We start from the raw sequence: 16,982 nt of genomic DNA, 5'->3' as shown, positions 1-16,982 counted from the left end.
AGCTAACATGTAAATACGAAGCATGCTTGCTCTGTATTCGCCTGGGCTGTGTGAATTCACTATCTTATCGGATCGAGTTCCGTAACCTTTAGATCACTGATGTAAAGAGACGACGGTCTTCACTGTCATCCGGCTTATAATGCTATCTTGCAGCTGAAGTTGAGGATTGTGGGAAATGATTTAAATGTATTCAAAGTTATGATGTATTGTAGTACGAAATGAAATCACATAGTACTTCACTGCTTGGAAGGTCGACTCTAGTTTCGTATGTGGGTGGAAAAACTGTTCTGATCGTTGTTATCTGCCTTGTCTAGTGATGTTAACAAAGAGAGTCTGTGTACCGTTTACATGCTAATGTTTACTGTCTCCAGAAGTTTCGATCTTGGTTCATAAGTTGCTAACTAGTTTTTGTTGTTCCTGGTTTTCGTCTCGCAATTCCGACGAATTATTGAGCGGATAATAAAAATTGCTGTCAGTATTACGTAGTCAGTTATCGTGGGGTTATCTCAGCTGTACAAAGATGCAGCCTACGTACGAGAGTCTGCTAGACTGCTGAAAAGAGATACAGAAAATATTCCTGTATTTTGAGTAGCTTCCTGCCATACATGATTATCACAAATTAAATGTGTAAAATAATAAAAGTTAGCAGTGTAACCTTGATTCCGAAAAGTTTGACGTGAATACATCGTTCATTAAAATTACTCTTTAGGTAATATTAATATAGAAATATTATGAAATAGGGCCCTAACAACGAAACATAACATATAGTCCTATAATCGTTGCCGTACGCCTGACTCCTTGGTTCGTTCCTCTCCTTGGGGGTTGTCGAGATGAGGAGGGGTAACGGGAGAGACGTGGATAAGATGGCTGTATGGGGTGGAGAAATGAGATGTTGGTGTTGGATCACTTTTCGAGCGCCGAGGATCTGGCGTCTCCCTTTCGGTGGGGATCCGGGCGCTGGTAGGACGGCAGGGCAGCCACCTCGAAGAGCGGGTGATCTGGAGTAGGGGGTGGCTGTTGTACGGGTGGCCGCGATTCGAACTCAACTGGAAAGACTTCCCAGTTCAATCGCCATTTGTAGGTCCTCTTTAGTAGGTTATTTTACAACGCTTTATCAACATCTTAGGTTATTTAGCGTCTGAATGAGTTGAAGGTGATAATGCCGGTGAAATGAGTCCGGGGTCCAGCACCGAAAGTTAACCAGCAGTCCTCTTCTTCCGGGGCGTCGGAGGAACAGGACGAAGTGTGGGGGAGAGCCCGGGCGGTGTTTCCGGAGAGTGGCCCACCAGGGATGCCAAGTACTCGATCAATTTATAGGGGAGAGAGGTCGCTAGCGACCAATCGCCATTCCAAGCAGGCAAGCACTGTGGAGGCCGCGACTTCGTTCTCCTGGCTGCTCGTCGGTGGTGCTTCCTCTTCCGGATTTTTTGTAGGAGGGGGGAGTCATGAAAAGAAAAAGATCGAAGAGAGAAGTAACTTCTTGGTTTATTTGATACAATTGTTGTACAGTAAGTTTTTTAAAGGAAAGATAATAGGGAAGGGACATAAGCTGGGATACCGGAGGAGGGTAGGAGACAGGAGGGTAATGGGAGTGCCTGAGGAAAACTCGACTTGTTTTGTCTGGCGTCGGGGGGGCAGGATAACGAGAGCGAAGGAATCGGGTTGACGGTTGATTCTCTTGGTCGAAAGATCTAACATAGCGCACTGTGCGACTTAGCGACGCTCGAGGACACACCCCTTGGATTCGGAGGATCAACACAGAGCACTATGCGACTTATCGACTCAAAGAGGGGGAGAAATGGTGACCTCTAGGGTCGATTTCTAAAACGACGGCTAGACCACGGCCATGGCTTTAAACTACGTTTTGATTTCTGTAGTGCTTGAGAAAAGTGACATAAGTCTGTTTTCACAAACCTTTTCTGGTAATTTATTGACAACTTACACTGGTTTATGTCGATTTGATTTTTTTCTGTATGAATTATTGTAATGGGAGGAATATATATGTATTTTTTTTCCCAAGCGAACAGATGTTCCGTAAGTTGTCAATAGATTATCAAAAAGGTTTGTGGAAACTGACTTGTGTCACTTTTCCCGAACACTACAGGTTTATAAAACGAGCTCTTTTTCATTTTCCTGAGTCATGGCTCGAAACCATGGTCTGAAACAGAGACCACGACTGGGATAGGTTTAAAACCACGGCTACATGTATACAAAATGGAGGAAGTAGATCAGCTGGGTGACTATGAAAGAATAATTTGTGACTACGAATATAAAATCCCGGATTAGAGTGATGAGAGACAGGAACAATCCTTTGTAACTATATAACGACGATAATTTCATGCGATTTTCGAAGGAATCAAAGCAAAATTTATCAAGAATGCTAAATAATAATCTGCAACGAAATGCAAGAGGCGCCGGGTTGACAAGATTTTACACCTTCTTGCTTTGAGGGAAGTAAGGTATAATACTGTATACTAATTACATCTTTATGTCTATAAGACGATATAACTTAATTCTTAGTTTTTACAGTAGTTTTGGACATATTATTTAATACTTGAATATGATGTGGGTCTACAAGAATATCGTCGTTGTTCCCGCAATAACTCCTATGTGCAAAATATAAGCATTATCAGTAGGAAGAAAAAACACAATTATTCTTCCCATGGCAGCCGTACATAGGAGACTGTGAATTCTTACACTTTCGAAATAAATAAATATAATGACATATGAGGCACTCAGAAGCAAAGTGATACAAGTGACTTTTTTTTTAATTGAAGTAAGTGTATATTCTAAATCTTTAACGTCACTTCTGTTCAGAGAAAAAGTAATATAAGTTAAGTGTAGTTCCAGTCAGTGCTGCTCCATGTTGGCGTTACTCTTATATATTATTACAATGCATTCAGAGTTTTGTCTGAGAGGCAAACTAATATAAGTGCGTTGTTTACATAGTGTTGCGTTTTTTCTGTTTATGACTAATTCATTTGCCTCAATGGAGAGAGGTAACATATTACTTATTCGAAACATCTTCGTGGAAGGCCTGCACACATTGGACCAACTATACAATAAGAATAACTTTTGCTAAGTGGAGCAACTTGCAATAGCTAAAGAAATTCATCCCACCCATACACTACTCTACATTTGACGACCTGAAGCATGAAGAATGGGCCTATAATAAGGACTGCAGGACGTGGAAGAGTGCGTGGAAGAGAAAGTTCAAGGAATACTCGCGGTAGGAGTCCTACAGATGTAATATTCAACGTATCAGACACTATGTATTAAAAAAAAAGATCTAAAAATACGTCATTTAAAATTGCAAGTCTCATCCAGATCTCAGATGTTCTTCAAACTGTCAGATAATATCCTGTGTATCTTCTACAAAATAAAGAGAGAAGAAATACCAATATATATAACAGACACCAATGATTGTTAAAACTTCAATTATGAAATTCCTCCATGGAAATGGGTAATTCCAGAACATAGCATACAAATTCTAGGAAATCGTTCCAAAAATGATCCTCCATACATTCTTAAGTTAGATGCCATGGAACTACTCTGCAGCACATATAAGTATCATCTTCAAATTTATACAGATGGACCTCTAAACCCTGATGGTGGGATATCAGGAACAGGGTATTATATTTCAAAATATCAGGAAAGTTACTTCATACCATGTTCATCCTCCTTCATCTTGACACTGAATTGCTAGTTATTGATGCTGCTCTTCAGTGTGTTACTCAAATTTCTGAAAAATCTATTTGCATATTTACCGACTACAAGGAAGCTATATTTAATATAGTTAAATATGTACCAAACCTATACGAACATAGATTTATTCCAATTCAGAAACAACTAAGTAAACTTAAGAAATACAAAACGAAATAACATTTCAATGAATACCTAGTCATTGTGGTATACCGGGAAACGAGAAAGTCAATAACGTTGCATATTTGCTACCAAGACCTCTTCAAGTGATATCTCTATCCAATGCCTTTGCTTCAGTAGAGTCTCATTTTATAAACTTATGGATCAACAATTGGTTCTCTTCTGAAAAAGGAAAAATTTTACAGTCCGTTCAAAAGAAACCAAATAACTTGGAAATGTACAAAAAATTGTCCAGACATGTTCAACATTTTTAACAAGAGCCAGAACAGGTCACATTGTCACACAATTACCTACACCGATTTCACCTTTCTAATACTCCTACTGGTCACTCTGTTCAACATCTATTTGAAGGATTTAGTGAAAAACAGTTTTCAAAATATTGGAGGAGTGAAAGTAAGGGGTAGAAGAATAAAGTGTATAAGATTTGCTGCTGATATGGCGTTGTTAGCTGAAAAGGAGATGATACAAAGTGATATGCTATTGGAGCTAAATGATAGCTGTGAGCAATATGGGATGAAGATAAATGTAAATATGACGAAGATCATGGCTATAGGAAGAAATATAAAGAAGGTAAACTTGCGAATTCTAAATGAGGCAGTACTGCTAGAGGACAGCTTCAAATACTTGGGGTGTATTACAAGCAGTAACATGAGCTGCTGCCAGGAAGTCAAAAGGGGGATAGCAATGGCCAAGGAAGCTTTCAATAGAAAAAAGAGCATCATCTGCAGACTTCTGCAGAGAGAACTAAGGAAGAGACTAGTGAAGTGCTTTGTATGGAATGTGGCATTGTAAGGGGCAGAAACGTGGACGTTACGACGAAGTGAAGAGAAGCGAATAAAATCATTTCAAATGTGAATATAGAGAAGAATGGAACGTGTGATGTGGACTGAAATAATAAGAAATGAAGCTGTGTTGGAAAGAGTGGCTGAAGAAAGAATGATGCTGAAACTGATCAGGAAAATGAAAAGAAATTGGCTGGGCCACTTGCTGAGAAGAAACTGCATACTGAAGGGTGCAATGAAAGGGGTGGTGAACGGGAGAATAGTTCGGGGCAGAAAAAGCTATCAGATGGTAGACGACATTAAGATAGGCAATATGGATCATAAGAGGAGACAAAGAGGAAGGCAGAAAATAGGGACGTTTGGAGAAAGCTGGGTTCGCAGTGAAAGGCCTGGCCTTGGACAGAACACTGAATGAATGAATATATTTCTTTTTGTTCCCGTAAAATACCGCAGTTCACGGAGAGGGAGCTATTACATTTCTGACGAGGACTAAGTGATTTTTCTGAAAGGAAAGAGCAAGTTTTAGGCCACATATGAGGAGACGAGGTAGTGTTGACATTATGTAATTGTAAGGATTATTAATGATAACTTATACAGAGTGTTTTAAAAATAGACTGAAAGTAATCCCAGTGTTAGGGAAATTTTAGCTAACAACAGTTAGTGGTTGAATTGTACTGTAACTTGCACGGAAAATATGTTATATGCAATCAGACCTTGTGAATCACCAGTATCGTGTCCTGAAAATTGACACCTGGTCCCAGTAGGGTACATCCTAGGAAATAGTTTCAGGAGAGCAGCAAGAGTCGTAAAAGACGAAAAGTGGAAACATTATTCGCAAGTATGAGTAGACGCAAACTAACTTCTGCTGGTCAGATTAGCTTACGATCAGAATAACGTTAAAATTATGTTTTAGAGAGCATTTTTATAACGATTTTTTTTGTTTTCAATTTTGTTTGAAGAAGACAAACTTTCTCCTAAGTAATGGTTCGATTTTTTTTGAGGGGGGGGGAAGTCAAGCCTAATAATAACTGATAGGCTTTGGGCAGTAATAATTCCACTTTCTGTTAAAGAAACTAAAACATCGGTGCCATGACTCTGTAAAACTCCATTTCCGAGTTATTCAGGATATAAAACTCACTCCGATCAGATCGAATCCGCTCTTCTATACATGACTTGTAGATGTCTGAGCTACTGAGGCGACACGGAAGACTTCACTTCTACGCGGCATGTCAGTATCCCCACCAAAGTCTAAATGTATATAGACGGCCCAGTTCAAAAGGGAAACAACTCAAAATTTAAAGTTATGGGAAACCTGAATTTTAAAGTCTCATGTTGCTGTGAAAAATCCAACTAACACGTTCTAATTATTTGAAACTTGTAGCATAGCTATATGAAACACTATTAACAGAATTACGGAGTAATTTCAATGATCCTTTGGTTTCTCATAGCAACATATTGCTTTAAAATGTAGTTTTCTCAAAACTTTCAATTTTCTCTTCTTTCAATAGCTAGCAATCACTGTGATAACGACGATTTCAACTGAGAATAATATTGCTTTTCAGCTGGACCCGAAACAGAAGAGAGGAACATGACGGACGCAGCCATACAGACCAGCGAGCTCAATTTGTACGTGGAGCCCAGAGTGATGGTGATGGCTCGGGCGTCCACACAAACTATCGAATCCGTCTTCTCTCAAGGTACAGTAATTGTTTACATCAATGGCTGTAACAATATTTAAAAGAAGGGGAGCAGTAACTAAATACAATGAATATTTAGAAAATAATTTACCTACTCATCTTTCATTTAACTGCAGAACGATTCTACCTTTTTGTTCATCAAACTCGTTTATAACGTCATAGTATAACCGAGATTGTTGTGACAGTTGCAGTTTTATGACCCAAAGACATAATAGAACGATGGTAGGTGGGGTACGCCCTATTACTCGCATTTTGAAAAACTCGATTTTTGGCCGGGTTTTGAGATGATCGGTACCACTGTTCATCGGTCCCTATCCTGAGCAAGATTAATCCAGTCTCTACCATCATATCCCACCTCTCTCAAAACCATTTTAATATTATCCTCCAATCTACGTCTCGGCCTCCCCAAAAGATCTTATTCCCTCCGGCCTTCCAACTAACACTGCATAAGTTAAGCATTTCTGGATTCACCCATACGTGCTACATGCCCTGCCCATCTCATACGTCTGGATTTAATGTTCCTAATTATGTCAGGTGAAGAATACAATGCGTGTAGTTCTCGTTGTGTAACTTTCTCCATTCTCCTGTAACTTCATCCCTCTTAGCCCCAAATATTTTCCTAAAAAACTTCTCAAACATCCTTAATCTCTGTTCCTCTCTCAAAGTGAGAGTCCAAGTTTCAGGAAAAACAAAAACTGAATAGACTATAGTGGACTTTATGTTTTCAGTAAACAGCTGAATACATTAAGAAGTTCTGTTGATTGATTGATTGGTAATGTAGCATATGTTTATTATTGGCGTTTGCATGACCTTGTCGTGGGTGCTCTCAAACTACACGTTAAAAAATGTAATCTTACGAGGGATTCTTTTTTTTTTTACAAAGTGCACGTTTGTGTCCAAATACACTCATTATTGGGATAAAATATATAAATTAAGTTTTACATAATTTTTTTTATATATTTTGGGTTTAAAGCCAGTGCATGCAATGACACATCCTTAACGATCAAGTTCATTTTGCTTTTTGCAGAATTAATGATTTCCCATTTCCACTATGACGATTATACGTCATCGTCATCAGCCAACTCTGCAACAGAAGAGGAAAACGGAGGAGAATCGGAGACTGGAAGAAAGAAGAAGGATAATATCTCCTTTTCAATTATTTTGTTGCTGCTGTTAGAAACTTAAGAAGTAGTACATTTTAAGTGTATGACTATACCTATATTAGAAGTAACCGTTACTACGTGCTTCATCTTTTGATTCTTTTTCAGACTTTACTTTTATGATTAAGTTGTTTTTAATAGTTTAGTGACGTACATGTTGTCATGCTACTGTCCGTCCGAGTGGTTACGTCGCAGGGAAATCAATGACAACTACTTAATTAAGAAGGCTCTTTTCTTTAAATTACTTTAAACAGTTGTATAATAGTGCGTAAACTGTCTTTTAGCCCGACATGAAACAACTGACAAGCTGGCAAAGCCGACGCAGGTGGAATCCGCCGAGGAGCGCATCAGGCTGGAGGAGCTGCGGAAGCAGGAGCTGGACCGTTATGTTCGTTACTTCGATTTCGGTTGCCGGTAACTGTTTACATCCTGAGGAAGTGCCACAAGCAGAGTCCGTGGAGCTCAAACTGCTAGTCGGCCGCCATTGTTATTCCATTTCAATACGCTTAGAACAGGAACATTTAAATTAAAACTCAATTCGGGCCTGTGTCCGTGACCTTAAAATTAAAAATATTCTATTCTGTTTTAGGCTACATAATTTCCTATAAAATTATATATGGAAAATAGCGAGCGCTCGAATAAAACTGGATGATTTGTCAGCATTTCCAACGCAAAGGACTGCGGTACTCTTGATATCCATGAACTCTGTGCACAAGTTCAGCAGACTTGAATCCTTACAGGTAGCGAATAGGGCGTTTCTCCAGTGACGTCATTCAGCCAGTTCTCACCAGTGGCCCGACTCACTTGTTGAATTTGTCGCAGTTCGCAGAACTTGTTCTTGAATGTCTGAAGTTCAAACAAACTAGGTTCTTGACAGAAAGGAAGAACATTCATTTAACATAATAACAATAATCCGTGGCGCTACAGCCCGTGAAGGGCCTAGACCGACCAGCCGGCTGCTGGCTTCACGCCCACGTGCCGAAGCAAAGGTGGACCATCATCCAACCAGAATGGAGGTATCGTGTGGTTAGCACGATGATCCCCCAGCCGTTATAGCTGGTATTCGCAACCGGATTTCGCTACCTATCGTAGCTCCCCAAGTGCATCACAATGCTGGGTGGGCACCGGTCCCATACACTGGCCTAAATTTCATGAGAAAATTTCTTCCCCCATGAGGACTCCAACCAGCGCGCATTCCGTAACGCGAGTCCTAGGCGGGATGCCTTAGACCGCGACGCCACGGCGCGGGACTTCATTTAACATAGTAACACAAAATTATCTAGCTTTTTAATATGACAGTAATCATAATCAAATCATATTATTAAATCGTTGTTTCTCATCTAAGTGTGCAGTCAGTCAGAACAGGAATACAATATCGACGGGAAACAACTCAAAATTTAAAGTTTTGAGAAACATGCATTTTGTAGCTTTATCTCGGTATGAACTTAATCCAAATTCAAATCATGTTTTATATGAATAGTTTAATATCAAAGGCGGACATCTGACCTCAGATCGAAATTTAGATAGCTGTGGATTTTTATACAATTTTTCATGTTTTTTCCAGTTATAGTGAAACCATATGCAAACTCTAACACTACATTTATAAAATAAATTGCGTTAAATATTACAAAGAACACTGTGGAACAAGAAATTGCCGCTAGATCAAAACTACGGAGACGACAAATGTCCGTCTTTGATATATGCCGTAAGTTTCAAATTAGAGTGTCACAGTAACATGAAGCTTATAGAATTCAGACATAGTATTCTTACTGATTACTGTGATTTTCAGTGCTTGAAATGCATACAAATATATATAATAAAAGTTCTATGTCTCTCCTGAAAATTATGGAAAAAATCACGTACGTGGTATTAGATCTAGTCCATCGATATGCTAATTTGGGACTTCATGCCATATAATACTGAAAATATGCTACAGTGCATGCTCAATTCTCTGTTATATATAGATATGCCTGAAATAAGCAAAAATACGTACAATTAATTTTGAATATTCTTCATTACAGTTGTTCAAAACATAAAAAAAAAAATCGTATGGCTTGCAAATGGACAGTAAAAACATGCAGGTGCATCCGAATCTTCGCCCTATTAATATTTCATTCACTGAAAGCCAGTGAATGCAATGGATGTTTAACAACAAAGTTCGGTTTGCTTCTTGCAGACGACTTCCCGGAGGATTTTCAAGCTCCCATGACAGCGCCCATACCAGCAACTCCCATGCCAGCACCATCATACGAAAAAGAAAAAGAAGATGATGATGAGGAAGATTCCATGTCAATAGGCCTACCATCATTTGCGCAAGAAGAAGATAAAGAACAAGAAGATGATGAGGAGGGAAATAGAAGACGTGGCTGCTGGTCCTGTTTAAAATATGTATTTTGTGGTTGTTTTCGTCGTCTTTTTGGGAGTAAGTAGTCACAAATTTTATGTGTAAGAGCCATTTACAGATAGATCGCCCTCGGCGTGTTCTACGTTTCCTTCCCCACTTGTTCATAGTTAATCAATTCTGTTACACTTATAGTAAATTACGTGTACTTCTTAGATACCAACCATTAAAACGTTCGCTTTGTTTGGCGGCCTTTTTCTCTATGTGCTGAAAATATGTCTGAACCTCAGGCTCCGTTCTTTGGGTCCACTCACTGTGGTGATATTTAAGCGCGTATAGTCGCATTCTCCATTTAATTTATAGGCACATCACGCATAGAAATATTTGGAACTTTATGTTATGAATTTATCATTATTATGTCAAGCAATAGGAAAGAAGTGTACTTTTTTTCTTGGTTCTTATTTTTTCACACTTCGTCCCAAGAAATGTCTTTTTCTCTTCCTGCCACTAGAGTGCACTGAAATTAATGTGTGAATGGGAACAGACATTACAGCAAGGTAAGTTCATGCATTTCCTTTCTTTTCTTGAATGAAGTTAGTAATTACGAATGTTCTAGCATTTTTAAATGTTAAGGGATACTTTGTCTTAAACTACATTAACAACACCGTCCTAGCTTGCCGTTTAATAAGAAAACGTGTTAAAAAATTGAAATATTTTTAATAAACTGAATGTTTGACAATAAAATCATGACCACTTAACCAAGCCGAACAATCGAGGGCTCATAATAACGAAGTTCTATCTACTGTTTTGTAAATGTTACCGGAGGGCATTTTTAAAGTTTGTTTAGAAGTAAAAAGAAAACGGAGAACAGTTCTAATCACCACTCTAGTATGTTAGCCTCGTAAATGAGCTGTTTATCATTTCGTGAACCTAAAATATTTGGAATAATGTTATTTTATATTGTACTAAGTTGAAATAACTGGCAACAAGATTACACATATAGAATTTCGCAATAACACATTTTTTGAAATGGGCAATACTATTTTGAGGGATGCATATTTTAGAAAGTGTCATTTTCAGTGAGCTTATGTACATTCACATACTACATTAGGAACATGATAAAACTATCAATGAGTTGCTTTTTATATGCATATAATTCGTTTTCTCCTCTATTTCTGAAATGTGTATATACATATTCCGGTGTGCTCACTCGAAAGCAAGTTACGCAATTATTGACATTGGGAAAAACACGGACTTCCTAAGCCTAAACCAATGTCTGCGACTATCCTTGAGCTTTATTTTCATACTGTCAGTACGAATGCTAGTCGCACTGAAATCGCTGTTGCTTAAAATGGAATAGCATGTTAGTGGCCATCATAGGAATATGTGGGATAAAAACATTTTCTCCTTTCGTTTTGCAGTTGATATTGTCACTTCTATTGCATTTTGCATGAGATTTTTCATTCCAAATCTTGTTCCATTGCATAATTTTGGTGGTTCAATATTTCGCAATAGTACTATTGGTGATTAAAAATTAAGTATTTAATTATGTGTATGCAATCCTTGTGGTTTGAAAGAATTCAAGAATTCACGCGGTAAAACCAAGACCACCTTCAATACTCAGACCTGAATGCAGGTATCGATAGTAGCCAAAATGGCGCCGGTGGTGGTCCAAGCAGGATTACCACGTGGTTTTGTTATGATGTTTTCTTGTGTTAATTACGTCGTGAAATGGGCCGTTCGTGTTGTGTACCGGGTTGTAATTCTAATACTGGACCTGCGTCTCATATTTCAGCGTTTAAATTCCCGAAAAATACAACTTTACGCGACAAATGGTTTAGGTGCATAATCGTGACAATTTCCAAGCTAAGGAAATTACAGTTTGTTGTTGTCCAGTCAACTGTCTGAGCTTCGTAAATGATAACAATAAGGCACCACTTATGAGGCAACTAAGCCAGGATATAATGGGGTAGAGTGACCAGTTCCTATCTTCCTAAAATGTGTTGCACATAAATCATTTTGAACCTAGATTAGTTATTAGGGAAGATATTTTTCCTATCATAAATGGTGATGCTTTTCGTATTCTTCAGGAAATTTCGAATCTTAGCAATGATGCCTAAACAACCATAATTTCATTACTAACCTTCATACCGTACTGTCGGTTATTCTAGCATCCAGAAAGAATCCAGATCAACGGAAAGGGGGACAGATGGAGACGTCGAGCAGCCACGACCGGGACCCCAGAACACCAAGCCTGATCACACTGTGGAGCGGCGCCGATCCTTCTTTAGGTACAGTAATTGTTTACATCCTGAAGTGGCAGCGCTTCCAGCTACGCACTAGTTCGATTACTGGTAGCGAAGAGGAGATTTATCGAGTAGTTGGTCCAAACTACTTGTTAAATTTGTCGCAGTTCGTAAAACCTGCTGTTAAATATTTGATTTAAGTTCCTTACAGAAAGGAAGAACATTAATTAAACACGCTATTCTCTAGCTTTTCAATGTGGTAGAAAATATAATGCTAAAATAAAAGACAAAATACAACTCGAAGCGAATCGTATTTATTATTACTTTCTACCCAAGTGTGCAGGCAGTCAGGACAGGAATATATTATGCCTGTAGCCTTGAAAGAGACTTGCGCTTATTTTGGCTATCGTTTACCCTTATACTTTCCCCTTTCAATGATGATAACGCATGCACAACGTAGTAAGTCATTCAAAAACATAATTAAAAAAAAACAAAGGACTTCCAACTACAAAATGGACTACTGAGCACATTAATAAGGTACTTCTTTTTCCTCTTGTAATATTTCTCTTACAATTTCTTATTCTACTTAATTGTTCATTAATAATATTAAATGCTTTACAGCCGCTGGGTTGATAGCTTCGCTTATGTTTGAATCTAAATTCCAGATCGCAATGAAACGTTAAAGCGGTCGATAAAGACTTTTTAGTAATGGTGGTTGGTTGATGTTTCGAAAAGTAAAAAGTTAAATTGGTAAATACGCAGTACATCACCCCCATTTTTTTAGGAAAGCCGGGCTGTATTTTTAGTCTACGGAATATATTCGTCTTTATGGAAAAACTCACTCCCGCCACTCAGTTACAAAAATGTATTATATTTTCCCTGGACCAAAGACAATGCGGCATTGCTACGAAGTGGCGCTGAAATGCTGTAATACATGTTAAATTAACTTAATTTGCGGTAACAGTAGTTCTGTAAGTGCGTGTGCAGATGTGGAGCATAGAGCTCTAACAAGCGAGCGGCACTTTGTTCTATTCTTGGCTAGGTACGCCTACATCTTCGACAGGTAAGATAATGTGCATGATATATGAGCCGTTCAGAGCAGAAGTGGTGCAAGTCAAAAATGTGTAATGAGGGTTAAAATAAACATTCTGTAAAATACAGCGCAAAGTAGCAACTAATATTAAATTTATTTAAACTATTAGTAGTCAGTGGATAGCAAGAAGGCATATTAATTGCTACTTTGCGCTGTATTTAACAGATTATTTACTTTGAACCTCATTACAGAATTTTGACTAATACATTTGCTCTGAACAGCTCATATATTTGAAGATGTAGCGAGGCAACCCTCCGCCGCTCTGATGTCGGCCAAGTGCACAGATGAAGTGTCGGAAGTCTACCCCTCCTTCTTCCTGACGCGAGTCAAATTTTAAATGATGCACATAAAAGCATGTTGATTTCCAATTTTACTTCATTTGGAGCTGCTTATTATTGCATATTTCTATTGAGATTACGAAATTTGCGGTAATTTTGGAATACGTTATATATTATTTGTTTTTTCCAGTCTTTTCCACATTGATGTGAATCACTATTATACCCACATAAAGCTTGTTTAGCCAGGTGTGATATTCAATTCAATTCAATTTATTTGGCCATTAGACATACAGTTTTAGGCTTCGTCAGAATACATTGAAAAAACATATAAATACATTTTTAAAAACACATAACAGAAACAGTAAAATTTAAGTAATACAATGAAAACATGAAATAATTTGAAACTTTTAAATTGAAGAAAACTAACTAAATTGGGATTAAACTTATTTATTAAAATACAATTTCATACAAATTTGTGTTGAAAAACTCAGCAACAGAATAATATTCGTAACTAATCTAAATAACTTTATTTATTAAAACAATTTCGTGTGAATTTATGTTAAGAAAGTCATCTACAGAGTAGAAAGGAATAATTAAAAGACAATTATAAAATCTAGCTTTGAAACTATTGGTTGGTAACTTATAATATTAACTGGGAAGCTTATTATAGACTATAATTTCATCCCCATGACAGAAAAATTTGTACTAGTTTAATGTAATCTACAGTATGGAATATTAATTTGTTCACTATTTCTAATTTCATGATCATGTATATTGGCTATTAATGAGTAATTGTCTATATTTTGTGGAGTGTAAAGGACTAGGTCGTATATATATATATATATATATATATATATATATATATATATATATATATATATATAAATTTATGACAGTTAATATCTGTGATTGTTTGAAAAGAGGTCGACAATGTTCAAGATAGTTTGATTGACATAGAATTCTAATGGCTTTCTTTTGCAAACGGATAGTAACGGATAGGTGAAAAACTTAGCGCGGTAGATGGGAAGTGATGTGAAGGATTAACTAGGGTTGAAAAGATGTCAAGTTGTGACCCTTTAAATTGGTACTTCGCTTGGAGAGACTTCACAAACATACACTCATAAATAAGGCCAAGGTTTATACACAAAATGTTCAAATGTGCATAATAAACCAAGACATTTGCAAAAGCATGCAAAATCCAATGTAACTAGAGTTTACTACTACTCTAAAAAAAATGAGAATGATATGTCAGGCATTTTCCACCAAGAGCCAATATGTGCACTTCATTTCTTAGTTTACCTTACTTTATCTGGTTACAAAACACAGCCAATAGCGTTTGAAGCTTGTCTGTTGTCATACTCTGTTGCTTACAAGGAGATTTTTGAATATTGAATTATCGTTTAACATCACATGAAGTTGTTGACAAAATGTTTGTGTACAAATTGTGGTTTTGTAACATTCAGGTTGAGCACAGTGCTGCAACCAAGATATTTCGAAAGTACCCTGTCTAGTTTTGTCTTCACACTGGTTCCTTGTATGTGAGAAATGTATTGTTAGAATTCTAATATTACTAATAATAATTCTGCAGGAGGCATCACGAACAGATTCACACAATCCGTACATATAATACAAAAAAATTACGCACTTGACACTCAGACTGCTGGCGTGCCAACAGAGAAAATATGGTATGTAGGGGTGTTTGGGAATGCTTCTTGTTTTGCAGCAGTGCAAAGGAACAAAGGCAGAGAGTGGTTGTTCGGGCTTTTCCACACCTACCCTTCATATGCAAGGATTTTCCGCCATAGAGCAGAATTAACAAAAATATTATGTGCTTACAAACAATCCGAAAAATTATATTTTTACGAAATATGCTAATTTGGGATTTTCTGACGCAAAACCCTGAAAATAGACTACATCGTATGCTCTATAGTCTTTTATAGGCCGTATAGAAGAACGCCTGAAATGTACAAACATATGAAACCGTAACTTCAAATATTCGTCATTACAGGCGTTCAAAACATGTATAAAATGGTTTTGTATGATTTTCTTACGAATCATCGCGCTATTAATATGACATTCAATGCAAGCCAGTGAATGCACGCTTAACGATCATGTTCATTTTGCTCTTTGCAGAAATACAATTTGTCGACTATGAAGCAGAAGAGGAACTGAGAGCAGAGAAGAAGAAGATGAAAAAGTGTAGTATCTTCCGTAACCTATTTTGTTGTTTAAGACGTAAGAGAAGTAAACTTTAAGTGTATGACTAGAGGTGGAACAATTCCTTTCTAGACAAAGTATCAGAACAACCATAACATTCAATTTGAAAATACGTGCTGGTACTTATTCCATTTTAATAAAACTGCACTGGAGTAAGGAACGTAACTTCAGTCGCTAACTACCAAACTATACCCTTAGGAAGACACTACAGTATTATTGAACGGTACCTTGTTTACGAAAAAATTGTTCCATCTCTATTCATTAAAATAGATAAATGATAGTCATAAGTAATTATCTTTACATATCTAATGTATTCAGATTGACTGATAACTTAGATAAGTTTCAATAACAATATTTCACATTATTATTATTATTATTATTATTATTATTATTATTATTATTATTACTATTTTGTCTTTTAATGCCTATTATTTTCTTTATATTCCTCTCGCCCTCATTGCAATCCTGAGTAACGCTTGTATATGCCTTGTTATTGTATTCCGCTTTCTCGCTCTCCTTGAATTTTTCTTACACTCCTTCTATTTCCTTTCCTACTAATATTCTCCTCGTCTTCTGGTTTCTTTAGACTTCCCCTTTCTACTCGGCTTACCTCGTTTTCCTTATAATTCCCTTGTTCACCTTTATTCCTTTTGTTCTCCTTCCATATCGTCTATTCTATTTACAATAACATTTTTCCTCATTATATTCACCTTATCCTCTATGTCTCTGCCTTGATTTCCTCGTCTTCTGCTTGCATTCGCTGTGCTGTCGTTTTATTCTAATTGTTAATATTGTATTCCTCTTATAGTTCTTATATTCCAGTTATTCCATCTATATTCCTCTTATTCCCCTTGTTTTGTGCCCCTCGTTCTCGTTCTATTAATCTTATCCTCCTTGCGTTTCATGTTCTCATTGCATGACCTTTTCCTCCTCGTATTCTTTTTCTCCACGTCTTCAATTTTCCTCTCTGTTTTCGCCTCGTTTGCTTGTATTACCAGTGTTCTCCTTGCTTCCTATCTCTTCCATTTGTTCTCCTTGCATTCCCCTTGTTGTCCTTATATTCGCCCCGTGCGCCTTCCATTTCTATTGTTGTTGTATTTTCCTTGTTGACCTTCTTTTACTCTTTCTTTCCTTGCACGTCTCTTGTTCTCATTGTAATCCAATTATTTTCCACGTATTCCGTTTTTCTCATTATTTTCTCTTCTACCATTCCACTTTCTCTCTCTAAATCTCGTATGTCGTCTTTGAATACCCTCGTTCTTTTTGTATACCTCGTTTTCTCAATG

The 16,982-nt window shown here is 37.3% G+C and overlaps 1 long non-coding RNA gene across 1 annotated transcript; it reads left to right on the top strand.

Annotated features, from left to right (window-relative positions):
* Positions 1-9,829: 9,829 nt before the first annotated feature.
* On the top strand, positions 9,830-15,815 carry LOC138705635 (uncharacterized). Its single transcript, XR_011333704.1, has 3 exons — positions 9,830-9,943; positions 12,034-12,153; positions 15,613-15,815. It is a non-coding gene; the product is annotated as an uncharacterized lncRNA (long non-coding RNA).
* The last annotated feature ends 1,167 nt before the right edge of the window (positions 15,816-16,982 follow it).

Source organism: Periplaneta americana, chromosome 9 (assembly GCF_040183065.1).
Source record: "Periplaneta americana isolate PAMFEO1 chromosome 9, P.americana_PAMFEO1_priV1, whole genome shotgun sequence".
NCBI lineage: Eukaryota > Metazoa > Arthropoda > Insecta > Blattodea > Blattidae > Periplaneta > Periplaneta americana.
Note: the sequence above shows the minus strand (reverse complement) of the source record. Positions and strands in the feature narration are given on the sequence as shown.